At 35.5% G+C, this 18,198-nt stretch overlaps 1 protein-coding gene across 45 annotated transcripts in view; it reads right to left on the reverse strand.

Annotated features, from left to right (window-relative positions):
- SOX6 (SRY-box transcription factor 6) overlaps window positions 1-18,198 on the reverse strand; it is a 571,438-nt gene that overhangs the window by 541,558 nt on the left and 11,682 nt on the right. For 5 of the 45 annotated variants that reach the window (XM_070491206.1, XM_070491187.1, XM_070491209.1 and 2 more), the window contains exon 2: window positions 8,639-8,728. The exons of the other annotated variants lie outside the window; for them this stretch is intronic. The gene's annotated coding sequence lies outside the window, so the exon portion shown is untranslated. The remainder of the gene's footprint in view (window positions 1-8,638; window positions 8,729-18,198) is intronic. 45 annotated transcript variants of the gene reach the window in all.

An 18,198-nucleotide genomic window follows, 5' to 3' on the forward strand; every position in this document is an offset into this window, starting at 1 on the left:
AAAGAGAGTTGAAGGGATCTGAGCAGTCAAGGTTTCGTTCAAAGTTTTTATCTTTGCTAGATTTCTGTAAATAAGAATTTCCTTGAAAAATGGGTTTTACCGCTTACAAAAAGTCTGAAGGCTACAGAACTCTATGACTCCTGAGGAGAAGGAGGGGTGTGGAGAAATATTAGAGAAATAAAGATAGAGATAAAAGGTTTAAGATCTGTCCTGAATAAGAAACAGTGAGGAATCCTAGGCAGTGAGGAATTACAGCATGAGTATTAAGGCATCTGCATGGAGAACAGGAAGTTACTAATCAAAAGAAAGGTTCGAAGAGTAAAAAGACAAATCCCACCTCTATTTAATGTTTTTTGTTTTGACTTCCAAAATAGCTGATGAGAGAGCTTGTTTTCTTGAGATTTTCACCTCTGTCTTCAAAACAAAAGATGGAAATGTTCTGATTTAACCAAAATGTGTTTGAGATATGATTCTATTACCTTAAAATACAATAATAAGTATACTTGTTATTTTAAGGAATCCGCTAGCTACATTAACTCACTACCTCTAAATAATTTTTCAATATTTTCATGCCCTAAATGAATATGAATGTGAACACATAACAACTCCCTTGGAAGTCAATTCCACTGCTAAAACAATATATAACCCTGTTTAGAATTCAAAAGATAACTTCTCTTCTTTTAATGTTCTATTTCTTTTATTAAAATAAAAATTTTATTAAGGTATAATATATAGAGAATAAAATGCACTCATCTTAAGTTCAGTCAATGAATTCACACAATAAATTTTTACATATGTATTCTCCCATGTAACCACCAGACTAAAATATAAAACATTCCCAGCACCCTAGAAGGTTCTCACATGTCTCTTCTCAATCAATAACCCACCCCCAGAGATAACCACCATTCTAACTCCTACCACTGCAGAGTAGTTATGCCTCTTCTTGAATTTAATAAATCGTCACATACTCTGTCTTCCATCTCCTCTATTCTTTATCTAGCTCTACTTCTCTCCTTAATCTACTTCTCTATTTTCCATATAATGTCTGTGAGATTCATTCATGTTGTTATGAATATCAGTAGGTTTTTATTGCTGTGTAGTATTCCATTGAAGAAATGTACCACAATTTATTTATCCATTCTCCTGTTGATGGACATCTGGGTGGTTTCCAGTTTGTGGCTATTTCAAATAAAACAGCTATGAACATTTCATGCATTTCTTTTGGTGGACATAAGTACTCATTCTTCTTGGGTATATACTTAAGAGTAGAATTGCTGTCATAGATAGAAATATGTTTAACTTTAGTATATAATACCAAATAGTTTTCAAAATCGGTTATAACAATTTACCCTCCCAGCAGCAGTGTGTGAGAGTTTTCATTGTTCTACATCCTCGTCAACAAGTGAGGCACTGTCAGCCTTCTCAATTTTAGCCTAAATGCTCTATTTGTTAATTTTATGAAAGCTGATATCTTACTGACTATAAGATAGAATACATATTATCCTTCTGTCCTCAAAGTGTGGTCCCAGTCAGCAGCCCTGAGGAAAAGCAGCAATGACATTACCTGGGGGCTTGTTAGAAATACTGAATCTCATGCCTCACCTCAGACCTACAGAACCCAAATCTGCATTTTAATAAGATCCCCAGGTGATTTGTATGCCTACTATAATTTAAGAAGCACTTTTCTAGCTAATAAAATATATAAATTTCTAGAATGGTTAAAATATTCCCTTAAAATCTTCCCAATTGAATCTGTATTAATGAGAAGATATGTTCCAGTAACACATTCCTTATATGAATTTAATTATCAGGACAAGATTCTAGAATGTATAACTGACCACCTACAAGGACAAGAGGTAATCATTAGGACCAAATATAGGTTCACAAAGAACAGGTCCTGTCATATTAACCCCTTTTGTTCCTTTGTCAGAAGTAATTTATTGCTAGATGAGTAATGCATTAGAAATAATGTACAGTCATGTGTCACTTATGTTCTGAGAAATGCGTGGTTAGGTGATTTCGTCCTTGAGTGAACATCATAGAGCGTACTGAAAGGGAACAAAATTTGCCACCACAAAATGTGTCTCTTTAACATGAGGATTATTTTAGGCCGATGATTTTTAAGAAAGAAAAGACTCAGAAAATTTTTCTTATCTCCTCCTTATCTGCCTAAAAGAATTCAGACAAAAAAACCTGTCTCAGGAAGTGAGCTATCACCTTAACATAAGTGAAGCAGGTGGTAGACAGGGAGGAACCAAGGAAAGCCTATCTGTTGGGCTCCCCTCTGTCTTCTTCTGTTTCTGTGTAGCCAAACAAACACTTGTTTTTCAAATGTTTGCTCCTTTGCACGAGCCTATGAATTGCCATCATCCCCTTTGAAGTCCCTGACTCTCCCCACCCCCACTTCAGTTGAGGATGATATTTAAGGTGAAGGCTTCAAGCATTTTGGGGAGTTACTGGGTTTTCCTGGGTTTCTCCCATGTATACACATTATTAAACTTTTCCTTGTTTTTCTCCTGCTAATCTGTCTCATGTCAATTTAATTCTTAGACCAACCAGAAGAACCTTTAGAAAGGTAGAGGAAAATGTCTCCCTCCCCTACAGTACTTAGACAAACTTAGATGGTATAGCCTACAACATATCTAGGTTACATGGTACTAAGTATAAGGGACTACCATCGTATATGCGGTCTGTGGTTGACCAAAATGTGGTTATGTAGTGCATGAGTGTATCTGAATCTCAACATGCCATTTGATAAACAGTCTCAATATCCTTGTTATACTCTAAGTTTCTTATAGTAGGACACTGTTTTAACAGCCCTTTGTATCTATAGCATCTATCTAGCATATAGAAGACACTTAATAAATGTTTGTTGAATTTTATTTAATTAATTAAGCCTTGTGGACATATGAATAAATATGGACTAAATGCTAGTATGCTCAACAAAGTTTCTAATAATTAATATATTAAATGACAGAATCAGGATCCAAAAAGATCTTAACAAAAATAAAAAATATAAAGAATAAGAAAGAGAATATAACCACAGATACTAAAAATAAGAGAATATCATGTCAACTTTACACAAATATATTTTTAAAATCTAGAGAAAATGGATTATTTTCCTGCAAAATATAAATTAGCAAAACTGACTCAAGAAAGGGTAGAAAATATGAACCGGCCTATAAAATACTGTTAAATAGCTATCTCTTTTAAAAGTGTGAAGATCAAACATTTTTGCCGGTAAGTTTTTTTAACTTTTAAAGAACTGACGATTCCTATGCTCTCTAATAGGCAAAGATGGCAACAGACAACAGACAATTCCTATGCTTCCAGAGCATACAAAAATGGAAAGCTCCCAATTCATTTTATGAAGCTGGCATGACCCTATTATCAAAACTCTATAAAGATAGCACCAAAATAAATGAATCATAGATTTAATTCATATATACAAAATTAAATTTCACCAGTATAAATATACATATATGCATAAACATATATTGTAACTAAGTAGATTATTTGAGGAATCCAAGTATAGTTAAGCACTAGAAAATCTATCAATATGTTTTACAGAATGTTAACGAAACTAAGGAATAAAAAAATATTTTATCAAAGAATGCCAACTACTTGAAATTTTAAAATCATACTAAATCAAAAGATCTAACAAAGAAAAGATCAAATGAATCTAACTAGGGAAAATCTATCTAGAATAAATGCAAGCTCCTGCACTCAGCTCCAAAACAGCCAGCAGCCCAAGTATAGGATGGATGAGAGACAAATGGTAACTAAAAGGCTTGTGAGTTTTAGTTGGCAGTAAGATTAATGAGTCAACAGTGTGATGTGTCTTCCATTAAAATTTAGGCTCCATTAATAAAAGAACATTATCTAGGACAACAGAGGTGATAATTCCACAGTATAATGTAGCGGTTATACTGATAGATTCAAATCCTGACCATCAGGTTTTAGTAATGTCACCTTAAAATTACACAATTCCTGAGTCTCAGTTTCCTCATTCATAAATTGGAAATGATAATACATACCTCCCAGGGTTAAGATAAGACTTAAATGAGATAACACTTGGTACATAATATTGTTTAACATATAAAACAAAACAAGTTGTCCAAGCATTCTTTCCTTTAACAGTATCTACTGAGTGCTATTACGTTCCAGGCATTCCTCCAGTCACTAAAAAATCACTGGCCATGTTTGGCTGAGGCTGAGCACCTCCTAGGGGATGCCTCCTGGGTCCACAGGGCACTGGAGCCTGCGCCAAAAAAACCTTGAGGGCAATAGAAGGTTACCAATTTCACACACAATCTCAGCCAGTTGCCTCCACTCATAACCTTCCACGGCTTACAAGTCAGGTCCACAATCAGTGGACAAACCAGGCTGCATCTGGGCCCTCCCTCGGGGATGCAAAGTCAGTGAACAAAGAGACAAAATTCCTATCCGCATGGAGCTTAAATCTTGGTGGAAAGGAGGAAGTAACTTCTCTATCATTGTTCCCCCCAGCATGGACTGGACAATCACGAACATGAAACAACACCATAAAAAGAATGATTAGAACACCCTTTCAACTCGGAGGTTCCATGATGTAAAGACTATGCATCTATGATTTGAAGTACGAATACTACAGGAAAACACAGAAATGCATTCCCAAGTTCTAATCTATCCATGAAAGGTTTGTAACAACTACCATACCACTGCCATCTCCTCCAGCACCATTACCATGGCATTGCTGCCTGCAGGCAACTCCTCTGATTTCATAGCTGCCCTCTCAGATACTGTATATCATCTATCCCTCTAAATGCTTAACTCAGAGATGCCTCTACCGCCTCAGATACTTTCCTTTTCTCCCCGGTACCCTCTTCACCAGGGAAACAATATAGAGTCATTAGTGGAAAGAGCTTAGCTTTTTTCATCACACAAACCTGGGTTCAAATTCTAGCCCAAGGATAGCCAGTCTGCTGCCTCTACTAGGAATCTTCTGGAACCTGAAGGTCAAGCCTACAATCCCTGGCCATGTTTGGCTGAGGCTGAGCACCTCCTAGGAGATGCCTCCTGGGTCCACAGGACACTGGAGCCTGCGCCAAAAAAACCTTGAGGGCAATAGAAGGTTACCAGTTTCACACACAATCTCAGCCAGCTGCCTCCACTCATAACCTTCCACAGCTTGCAAGTCAGGTCCGCAATCAGTGGACAAACCAGGCTGCATCTGGGTTCTCCCTCGGGGATGCCTCCTGGGTCAAGCCCCCTATCTGCTAGGGGCTGACCTCTTTAAGTTCACCTTTGCTTCTTCAGTTATTGTTACAGTCACAAATCTAGCCCTGAGAAAACTCATACTCAAACTCACTCCGTACTCAAGTCAACTAGTCTCCACTAATTATGAAACTCAAAAACAAAGATAGTGATCCCATAATAAAGGCATTTTAGTTCCAACAGATTTGTTGATTTGCAGCTGAAAAGGTTCTCAAAGTACTATTGCCATAGAAGAATTAGTATTTTCTCTCAAAAGTACTCTAGAGTCACTGTGTTGGAAAAATTGTAGGATGATTTCACGTTACATTCTAGTAGTGTTCATTTTTCCCCCTTCAATAAAATATTTAGGATATAGTACTTTTTACTTTTGGCCGGATTCTCCTTTTAAAGACATTCACTTTAATAATAGCTAATACTGGTGCCGGCCCGGTGGCGCAGCACTTACGTGCGCACATTCCACTTCGGCAGCCCGGGGTTGGCCAGTTTGGATCCCGGGTGCGGACATGGCACCACTTGACCCACATATAGGTGTCCCACATATAAAATAGAGGTAGATGGGCATAGATGTTAGCTCGGGGCCAGTCTTCCTCAGCTAAAAGAGGAGGATTGGCAGCAGTTAGCTCAGGGCTAATCTTCCTCAAAAAAAATAATAATAATAGTAACAGCTAATGCTTACATAGCACTTACCATGTGCCAAGCACCATTCTAAGCACTTACATTTAATCGTTTAATCCTAAAACAACCCTAAGAAGTGAGTACTAATTTACAGATAAGGAAACTGAAGCCTAAAGAGATTAAAACAACAGGCTCAAGTTCACACTGCTAGAAAGTGGTGGAGTATGCTCTTAGCCACAATGTCACAAGCTCACTTTACCCCAAACTAATTCTCCAGCACCATACAAGTAAGAGAAATAAAATTAGAGTCAGCAAAGGATTTCTACTCCTCAGAATGCTTGACAAAATAAACTAAGAACAAGCTTTAAAATACAATTCTAAAGGTGTAGTGGTGGGCAAGAGGACAATAAAAATTCAAGGAAGGAGAATTTTTTTAAACTTTCAGGACAAGAGGAGATTCAAAGCACCAGTATTTTCAATATACTGCCTTAAAACTGACAGCTATGAAATCTATGCATTTCTCTTCAGGTTGAAACTACTATTATGTGCTTTAAAAGAATTTAAGCATCTATATCTAAAAAGAAACTTAGATCCAGTTTCTGCCTAATGGCTGCTCACTGTCTACCTGCAATACATTATTTTTCATGTAGGAAAACACCAACTTAGAGATAACTGGCCTCACTGGCCTTCCTGTACATTGCTGGAACAGACAGAAAGAAAAACATCAATTCAGAAAGAAACTTAGACATATAATTGGGAGTGGGGAGAGCTAAAAAAAAAAAAAAAAAAGTAAAGAAAATAAGTGTTTCTGTCTAAGTCCAGAGAGAGATCTACTGCTGCATACGATAAATGTCAAAGGTGGTGTGGTGTGCCTACAAGCCCAGAGTCTATCACTAATAACTAATAACCTTCAAAGACTTTACTTATGCAACACAGTGCTCTCCTTTAGCAAGAACAGAACCTTGGAAGCAAAAAAATGCAAAAGATAATGGGTCATCATATGGAATTGAACCATCCAACTGGTCCAAAGGAAAGAGAATTTGAGAATTTCTGTACGTGAATGTAAAGCTGATAGAAATACAGGCAGTCTTTGCTCTGCACTATACCATGTTAACTGAAACTAGCACATATTGGAGTCAGGTCCTTTCTTTGCAAGGTTCTGTAGTAACTGACATCAAACCATGACATCCAAACTATGTAAAGCTGAGAGCAGAACTATGCAAAGAGAGGATATGGTTCTGATATACATGAGTTTCAGTTAACATCAAGTCATGCAAAGCAATGACTGCCTTGATAACCGAACCTACTGGAATTCAACATCACATAAAAATATGTTCAGCTCCTGATTATCCTGATTATTCAAGCTCCTGATTACCTAGCTTGTAGATTATCTGGGGGAAATCTCATGACTTACTTGCCTATTAGAGGCAGCTGTATTATATAGCTGAAACACCATGGGACTTCAAGCCAGGACATCGGAGTTTAGATTATGGTTCTGCCACTTAATGGCTATGTGACCTTGGGCAAATCATTTTTCCCCTCCAAACCTTAATTTCTTTGTCTGTAAAATAAAGATAATGACATATACCTCCCAGAGTTGTTGTGCAAATGAAATAATAAAAAAGTCACTAATGTTTAATGAGAGCTTACAATGTATCAAGGACTTTTCCAAGTGTATTTTGTATATTGAAACCTCTCAAAAACTATGAGACAGATTATTATCTCCATCTTATGAAAGCATCCAGAAATATGTCTGGTATATGGCAATTGCCCAATATATGTTTGGTGATATGTATCTGTTTCATTACTCGATACCGCCTCCATCCATGATAATAAATAGGTACTGAAAAGAAAACGAGAAAATCTGAAATCTGTTCATTTATTAGATGCTTCAAAAGACTGTTGGAAGAGGAGAATTAAGTCTTTTGAAAATAGGGAGGTTTCTCACTCCTAGAGATTCCTTTATCCTCCTCCTCTTAAGTGCTAGTTGTACTCTAAGATCCTGGAAGAGGTTAACTAGCAGACTTCAAAGACAGCCAACTCTGTTGGTGACAGAAACCATACTCAGAAAATCTGGCACTGGCCACTGCTGCCAGCCTGGCCAAACACATGCAATGAATTAATGGCTGTGTCCCAACGCCCTGCCTATCTCATCCAGCCCAACCTCCTTCACAGACACAACCCTTCAGATGCTAATACTTCCTTCCTAAAGTTCTCATTAGCCACTTTAGGTTAGAAAGCAAGAGTACTGTCTAGGGTCACACTGTGGAAATACACTCTATCAAAGTTGTCTTTCAGAAGAGTAAAGGGAAGAAGCTGGAAATATTTTATGGGTTTTGATCATAAGTCCACCAGCATGAATTCATTTATTAAATTAGATTCCTAGCCATTTGTAACTTTAGAAGGCAGAGTGGACATGGTGCTTTGAGGGTGATATACAGAACAGGGAATTTCACTGAAAGTTCTGTGTAAAGAGGCAGCACAAAGACCTATCCCAGAAGGGTCTAAATAGGATGTCAGAGCTGAAACCTCTTTGGAGATCATCAAACTTCCCATTCTACCAATGAAGGATCTAATTCCCAGAAAGAAGTGACTTAGCCAAAGTCACTCAAAGTTTATTGGCAGAGCTGGAACTCTCAACTTGGTTCTTGCTACCACACCAAGCAACAAGTATACCAAGATAGAGAAAAGCGGGAAAGGGAGAAAAGAAACAGAGTGCTGCAGACAACGTTAGCCTAAAGCCATCCTTCATCGCTGCCTTACTCACCTTTCCCAACTTCTGCTGATTGCATCTAAATCCAAGGAAGGCTGAGTATAGAAGCAACAAAGAGCCCCAGGCTCCATTTGGTCCCCTCTCCTGCAACATGATAAACATACTTAACTATGGACTCTCACTGACCCCTTCATGCCAACAAATGACTCAAACTGTTTTACCTTAAAGAATAAAATATGGCTTAAGTCTGCTTCCTCTTTCATATCACAGCCCTGTAGAAATGCTACATATACTACTTTTTCTGAACCCAGACACTGATAAATCTGTAGTTCCACCCCTGGCTCAGGTTTTCAGTGACTGGCTACATTCTTCACAGGGATCCTGTTCTCTGGAAACTATGCTTTTCTCTTTGACTCATCACACCCTCACCTCTCTTTCCCATCTACTTGTCTATTTCAGTGGTCTCCAAAGTGGCTCACACATCCTAGGAGTACACTATATGAATATACTGGTGTATATTTATTTATTTAAAAGATAAGAAAAACTAATCCTTTCCTAAACTTAAATACAGATTAGCACTCTGGGTCCATATGCCAGACACTAATGTGTCACATCTTGTACCAGAAGAAAGAGAGAAGACTGATTATGGATAATATTATCTAGTCTTTAACTAAATTAACCCTGAACAAATGTTCAATGGTTTCAAAAGATCCTTCCAAAGAGACCACGGTTTGAGCATAATATTAATAATATAGGCCTTAGTGATAATAAGACTATCACCAAGCTAACACTTGTAAACCCTTTTGTAGCCACATTACAAGATAAAAACAATGATGACCCAAGCAGATCTGACAAGAAATAGGGCAAGGGTTTTTTTTACTTATCAAGAAGACATTTTGAGATATAGATTTATATCTAGTATCATTAACAGTGTACCTTACCCTATTGTACTTTGAGATATTAAATAATAAGAATGTAAAGCCATTAAAATCAGTAAGACATTGAAAAGTAAGCATATAGATAATTGCTGCAATTTTTCCAATAATGTTTAAAATCATACAATACTCAAGCCAATATTTTACAAAATTTCACCAAACTTCTGACATTCCTCAGTTAAAAAAGACAAAAAGTCACGTGCTATTAGAAAAGCACTTGTTCATCCTGATTCTATAAAGATAACTAAAATAATACACAGAAAACAACATGGTAACAAATTTAAATAAATTCCCTTGCTAAAAAAATTCAGAGTTCCCATAATGCACAAATCTGGGTAACCAGTTACCTAGAACGCAATGTGAATGATGTTCTCTGTGGTTGTGCAATGAGTACTGCCACAAACAGTATTGGAAGTTGCAAAGAAAACATGGCTGAAGATTTGTAGAAGAAATTAACGTCATGTAGGATGCTTGCTTTTCAGATAAATGAATACACGTACTTTTGAACATGCCTCAGTTTATATTTGATAGGCAAAGTCCTACTTTTGGGTGAGCCACTGAAATATATACCAAAGAAGATATCTCAACCGTGTTTCTTTTTTTAATAAAAGTAATTTTTAGGAAAAACTGACTAAGTGTAACCACTGGTAAAGCAGTTGCCCTAGATGGACTAAAGGGAAAAAATTAGGGATAAGATTACAGAGATAGCACCATGGACTTTACTAACCATATCATTCACAGCCAAGCAATTGTGGCACAGTGCTGAAACCAAGTGCCATATGATGATGCAATTACTTTTAAAAATAGACTGTAAAACAGAGTAAAATCTTTACAATGCTTTGAAATGACACGGGGAGTAACCATGAGAATTGTTCATACCACCTAGATGTTCCACTGCTTATCTCATGGCAAAGTTTCCAAACTTAAGGATAAGGAACAAAAAAACTAGTGTACCAAATGTGCTCACCTTTTATGTGATGAAAGTAACTGTGTGTGTGTTACCAAGTAGCTAGCTAGCTAGCTAGATACATAAATACACACATACATGCATTCATACATAACATACATAACTACATACCATCAAACAAACTTAATTTGTCTCTTCAAGGTAAAGGTGATATTTTATCAAATTAGGAAGTAACTCCTTTTCAAAACAGATTCACGCTATGAAAAAGTATTTTGAAAACATATGTTTGGAAATGATTCCATCATAGTGTGATTTTGTTACCAAAAATTCTATGTCTCTATGTCTATCACCTTCAAAAACTCTCATCTGTTTTCAACTTTAAAATTGGCAACACAATGTTCTAACCTGTTTAATGATGTTCCAAAAAGTTTCAGTGGGTTTTGAGTCCATTTATCAAAAATATGAAAATGCTATACCTTCAACCTCATTGGCAAAAACAACTGATTGCTGTCAGGGAAGATGGAGATTTACTCGCCTAAATTTTAATGAAACTTTTTGCATATTTTGTATATAGCATTAATAAATCGGTATCACATTTTAATAAGTGCAAACAATGATGTACTTCTTTATTTGGATCTTTTTTCCCCTAAGGTATCATTTTCACCTGTGGTAGCATTAAAGCCATGGAGCAAAGTAAACTGAACTTAGTTAGAAACAAACCTTTAAATCACTTCATCACAAAGTGTTAAACTAAGATTTTTAAAAATAATAATGCATAGTAAATTATAGGGTTTGGGGTACCACAGTCAGTTTTATTTTATTTATTTATTTTATTTATTTTATCTATACCTCTCTCTTTTTAATATCTACTTATGAATATTTTAGAGACTATATTAGCACATGTATATAATTTTAAATAAATATGCACATGTATTAGGGCACATATTCATAAACATTTTGCTGATGGTGTGCTCTATCTAAAAAGGTTGGAGACTACTATTCTATCACAGTCAGAAGTTCTCCCCAAAAAGCCCTAAAATTATCTTGCCAGAGGAATTCTTCCAGACTCATCCTTACCAACAATACCCTCCAGTTGCCCTTGAGCTATCCAAACCACCTAAAATCTGTATTTCCTTCTCTCCTTAAGCATCCTAAATTCTGCTCCTTTCACCTCAGCTACTGAAAATGCTATGTTCGCCTCAGTCAGGAAGGGAGGAGACCAACTAGTGCTACTATGTGATGACATTCAAACATTTTTAATAATCAAAGATATTTGCTTTTAAGATGCATTAGCAATATATTTCTTTAACTAAATGAAGGCTTCTTTTTAGACAATTTAGGATGACCAAATAATTTAATGCCCCTCTTACTAAGTTTAACAAAATTACATTTTTGTTTTTAAATTACTGCAGATATAAATTCGTTAAATAGGTAAAACTAAAGACTGTATAATCATTGCCTCATAAAATTTAAAGGACATTGGTAGAAATGTTCTATTGATTGGTATTTTAATAATAGAAATTAGTGTATGCACGGATCAAAAGGGACGAGGAGAATAATCCAAAGATGTGAAAGTGGTGCTAAGAAAATTCAAAAGAAAAAAAATCAGCATACAATATGAAGGGGTATACTTTTCCATATACCTTACTCATACAGCTCCTGATAACATTAATGAGTTTTCCATGTGGACATAACAAAGAAATTAAACACAAAATTTCACAACTAAGACACAGCTAATTATGATGAGTGCTTCGGTAAAGGTCCCAAGGTGTCATAATTAAAAGCTGAGTTATTTTTCATTCTTTCCTTGCCATGCCATACATAAGAATTAAGAGTCCCCAAGTTCACTAGTCCCACCCAATTTAGGCTGCTATATATATTTTCCTCGGAGAAAATAAGCTTGTTAAAAATGCTACACAATTTAAAACAAATAAGTATTCGGTGTACATGACCCTACCTTAGCATACTTGTAAATCATACAAACCCATACAAAAAGTACAAACGGAGGCATTCTCTGGGACTGTTGTCTGTAAAAGTTTAAAGTGTCTAACCTCAGAAAAGCTGAAAATTTCTTTGAATGATGCCTTATAGAACATTGTATTAAAAATTAAAATTAAATGTAACATACAATTTTGGTTGTTCCAAGATCAAAATTCTTTTTTGTCAACATGTCTATTTTTAATATGCATCTTTATAGTGGGAAAGGACTACAGCTCAGAAATTTTTAAATAGTCCAATTTTCCTCCAGTGTTTTTGGATCTTCAGACTCCAGAGTAAAAATTATTCCTGAGACTCAGTTAACTAATATGCTATGTTCCAAGTTAGTTAAATTTTGTTCAGTAGCTATATTATTTCAGTTTTTATTTTCTTTTTACTTGAGTTTTTGCTTCTTATTAAAGAACTCAACTGAAAGTCCTAAAGGAAAATGTTCTTAAAAGCATCATAACTAATTTAATATGACTAATGGGATGTTTTTAAACCGTGTTATACAACTTGCACATCTTTTTTACCCTCCTTTACTCAGCTTCAGAGGCTTTCTTTTTTTTTTTTTTAAAGATTGGCACCTGAGCTAACATGTGTTGCCAATCTTCTTTTTCTTCTTCTTCTTCTCCCCAAAGTCCCCTGGTACATAGTTGTATGATCTGGTTGTGAGTGCCTCTGGTTGTGCTATGTGGGACGCCAACACAGCGTGGCTTGATGAACGGTGCCATATCTGCACCCAAGATCCAAACCAGCAAAACCCTGGGCCGCCCCAGCCAAGCACAAGAACTTAACCACTTGGCCATGGGACCGGCCCCCAGAGCCTTTCTTTTTAGTGGTGAGATTTCATCATATTTTTCATGGCATTATCAACACTGCAAGTCTCCAGCAGACCAAGGCAGTGGTAAGGAAAACAATAGGTTAAGGCCATTGGAAACCAGGTCCATAACTTCTCCAGTGTATGTGACCACCAAGCCCTTTTCAGAAAGTGATTGTCACACAGTCATATAAGCTGCAAAATCTCAATAAGCTGTGTTTAATTTGGAGAAACAAGTTATTAAACACCAGAAAACTTCCAAACCAAAAACAGAAAAGGCTTGAGGGTCTCAGAGAAAAGGCATTCAAAAAGTTACTAGAAAACATGAGATGCCATATTACAAAACTCAAAAGGGTGGACTTAGCATCCCTACTTGAAAGTTATCAAGAGTAGAGAGGGGTTGTTGCTGCTACCACTGCTTCTGCTACTGCTACATTTCATCATCATCATTGTATAATAATAATTTGTATTTATTCCAAAAAATTTGAATCACTCTGAGGATTAATTTATTTTCAAATTATCCCTCAATAAAAAAGAAGTTATGGAATATGCCAACTTTATTTATTAAGTTGGAAAAATTTAATTTCAAATGTGAGGCACCTACAGACCTGTAACAAATAAAGGAAAGTCAGAAATAATACCCAGATCTAAAAATTTCCAGATATTGCCCTTTCTTCAAGACCATGCTTGCAAATTGAAAAAAAAAAGTTTTTTACGTTGCAAGATAGAAGATTTTATTAACTCACAGTCCTGATCATCAGTTCATATATTAAAAAGCCACTTATTTTAATTTTCATACTTAGTTGACATATTTGAAGGAAAGCAATCATTTGAAAAATTCCTCTGTACCTTAAAATGTATTCATAGTGTCTGCGACCACAAAACTGAGCTAAGAAAGAGAAGCGCAGTGGCTAAGCTGCCAGCCTATGGCCACATCACACTCGTAACAGACATGGCCTTTCTAGGAGTCATTTAGATACAAATACAAGACATTTCAGTGTCAGATCTATACACCAGTCAATAAGACTATCAAATGTTCCCCGATGTCCAATGCTCTTCAGGATTTTATCTCAGCCTATTCCTGATCATCCTTTAAGTCACATCACAAAGGCCACCTCCTACTAGAAGCTTTCTTGGACATAGGTACTTCTGCTGTTATACACATCTCCATTATAGCAACTAGCACACTGCACAGAATTACCCATATTCATGCCTCCTCACTAGGACCATGTATTTTCATCTTTGAAATCATGTAATCAAATGGTTCTCACCTTTTCACCACCAACAATCCTTTTATTAATCCTCCCTCATAAACTCCATCTTTAAAAGAGTGTTGCCTATCAAACTAGCCACATTATGTAATAATTAAATCATTTTCTAATTTTTATTAGTCAAAGACATATATAACTGACGTTTAACTCTTCCAATCAGCAAGGCATTATTCATTTATATTTGTATATGGGAAATGTAGCATTGCTTTAGGTCTGGAAACAAGTATGAGATAAAATAAATGAGCACTGACATTACATAGAAGAAATTGGAAAAAAAGAGGGACAAAAATGCCAGCCCTAATTTATGACACACAAGCTTTGTTTGTAGTGAATAATATCCTGAAGCAAAACCCAATTGAAACATTTATTCATATCAAGTAGGAAGTTAGACAGTATCACTGGCAAGGTTATCTACCCTCCATACCTTTTATTGAATGAGGCAATAAATATGAAAGCACTTTGAAAACTGAGCTCTATAAAATGTAAAAGAATTAGGGACTCTTTTCATGCCAAGATTCTACTTATCACATAACTATTGTCAGTCCTAACATAGTGGTCCAGAACTGTTCCATGTACTTCTGTACACAGTATCTTCAAACTTAATCTTCCCAACAACCTCATGTGATAAATTCTATCACAATCTCCATTTTAAAAATTAGGAAATTGAGACTTAAAGAGATTTCATAATGTTTCCAACGTCGCACAAGTAGTTTAGGAAATAAGATTTCAAAGGAAAAATTCAAGAAACAAAAATTGAAAGTTTAATTTTGGTTTTCTCACATGCAGGTCTATCATTCAAGTGAAAATATATGTTTCCATTTTTTCTTAAAATGAAAGCAAGAGAAAGCAGATTAAGATGTGTATATTTGACAGAAAGAACTTCCTGGTGTTAATCATTGAGACACGTAACCAAAGAAGATTATTGAATCATCTTCTTCACGGGTTTTCAAAATAAAGAGAGCTTCTTAACTGATAAGAATAGAGAAAGGATGATCAATGCACCTTTGGAGGATGGAGAATGACAGGAGAAATGATCTTTTGAATCTTTTCCAGTCCTTAGAATTGGAATTTTCTAAAATTTGAGAGCTGGGAATCCAAACGCTACAGTTAGTCACTACTCTATCCCGACTCTGCCAGACAGCTAATGAATTCTCCTTTCTAGGAAAGAAAGGAAGGAACATGTATCGCTGTCTCTGTTTCATGTAAGAGGAAAATAAACAGGTTATGTAACTTGCCAAAGATTACCTAGCAAGTGTGCAGTGAAGCTGACACTGGAAGCCAGATCTGTATAATTCTAAGTACAGTACCACTTCTACAGCAATAGATAACATGTATTAAACAGTTATTTTATACCAAGCCCCAAACTTAGTGCTTTACATTCATTTATCTCATTTAATCCTCACAATAACCCTGTGATGTAGATATTACGATTACTCCCGTTTTAGAGATGAAGAAACGGAGAGTTAGGGATTATACCATGGATATATTGAGGGTGGATGGGCCAGCTGACTTCTCCACAGAAGGTTCAGTGCCCACGGAGATAGCTGAAGATCTTTTCTGAGAAAATAACAACATTCTTGCACTTTGATATTCTCTCCAAAGAAAGAACAATAAACTATTTTCTCCTAGTTAGGAGTATTCTTCTCCAGTTGTACCAATGATCTGCTTAACACCATGACAACTGCACCTAAATTCCTCCACATATCAAATATTAAAAATCTTCAATAGAAGAGAAAATCCTTAAAAAGTAAAGACTTGTGACTTCAAAAATGCCCTTCAGGGTGCCTAGAACTTAGAAGGCAAGTGCTCGATATCACACTACCCAATGATCTGTTTGTAAAGTAAAAAAAAGACGCATTTGCAACGATGGCTCAGAATAAGTAACATTGGAAACCTATGCTTGTCATTTAAAAAAAAAAAATCTGTTGCATCTTCTTTTTTGCACACATTGTGTTTGTGTAGTCATGGAAAGTAAAGCACCTTTAATTTTCTTTGTCTAATTTTAAAGAAGTACTTTTCAAAGAAGCAAAGAGATTGTGCTCCGTGAAGTCAAAATCACAAATAGCACTAAAGTCCCTTTTTGCATTTGAATGGATATATTAAAGATAGACAATCAAATTCATCTCTCTAAGATAACTAGAAACAACAAATTATTGAAGGTAACAGGGATAATAGATCATTTAAGGGTTATCTTGTGAGATTTTCAGAGAAGAAGAGATCAAGAGAAAATGTGAAATGAAAGAAGACAATGTTTGCACAGACACTAATATGCACATTATATAATGTACTTTGAATTTACCTTATATTTATTATGCTTCTTTACACATGTCATCATTAAAAAGCATAAAATTAATATACTTAAGTAATTTTGACCCAAAATAGTTTAAAACACAAAAACTCTTAAAAGGATTTCATAATATCACATTAGGTTTCTTCAACACATAGTGTCTCAATCCAGAGAAATCTTTAAAAAGCTTTATAGACCTGGGGAGCTTAGTAAGTAAAATATACCAGTAAATTCCTTGCCACATGCACCAGAGTAGAATGTTCAGAGAGAGAGAGAAAATATGGAAATAGGAAATCTAGAAAATTACAGAGCAGCAAATTCAAGCTAGATTACCAAAGATGCAAAATTTTCTAAAATATATACAACATTGAACTCCCAATTGTTAGTTTTTTAATTTTACTATTCTATCCCCAAATAATTACAGGTTAAGATGTTAACCCAGCTCTTTACAAATAAAATCAAACATCTCCCTAAAATGCAAAGAGATAACTCTTTAGACAATTACAAAGATTTCTATAGTTTCAAATAATCATTTTTCACTTGAAGAAGTATGAAAGAGAATGCCTACACATTTTAATGCCATTAAAAGGTAAAAAAGAACATTTTGGAATTCTTTAAACATTCTGAAAATGCATTCTTTCCAATAATATGTACTATGCAAGTTAGTGAGGATTACTAAATACATAAGCATTATAAAACAGAAATAACTGAGCAGTTGATTTTTAAATGTAGTTTATTAGTTTATAATAGATTACAGCATCTGCTATTAACCTCAGAAAATAATTCACATCTTTCCTAAAGCTGAAAGTTTTCTTGAGTGAATAGTAAAATATGAGTGATATAAGGGGTCTGAGAGGAGCAAGAAGAGATTCTGAATATAAACAAGCCATCATTCTGGTAAAAGGAAATACAAACAACCAGAATAAAAATAGTTGATGCACAAAAGCCATAATGAGGGGGTAGCTCAAAAAATAACTTCTACTTTGAATGGTTTGGAAGAAATACAAATTATCCACAGAAAAGTGTGGACTGGCATAAATGTTTGTACAAAATTATAAGTGTATTTCAAGAAGTATGCAAGAAGCAACCGCCTGCATGATGCACAAGGTCCCGGCAATGCTCTGCTTAAGTGCTAGTGCACAGAGTCCAAACCACTGCATTTTAATTACCATGCAGCCTCAGATATATTGCCTTTGATATGGAAATGTTCTTGTTCTCTCATCTTCACATATGGTCTCATGCACAGAAATCTTTATCTGATTCATAAAAAATAAACTAGAATCCAATCTCAACACCTGACCTCAGTGCTTAGAAGTTTTTTACTAAGCATGGTGTCACTATAAAAAGAATGGCTAATATTGGTGTAAAGTTGGATATTTTGAGCAACGATATGAAGGATTTGCAGTTAAGAACTGAA

Source organism: Equus asinus, chromosome 20, assembly GCF_041296235.1.
Source record: "Equus asinus isolate D_3611 breed Donkey chromosome 20, EquAss-T2T_v2, whole genome shotgun sequence".
Classification (NCBI taxonomy): domain Eukaryota; kingdom Metazoa; phylum Chordata; class Mammalia; order Perissodactyla; family Equidae; genus Equus; species Equus asinus.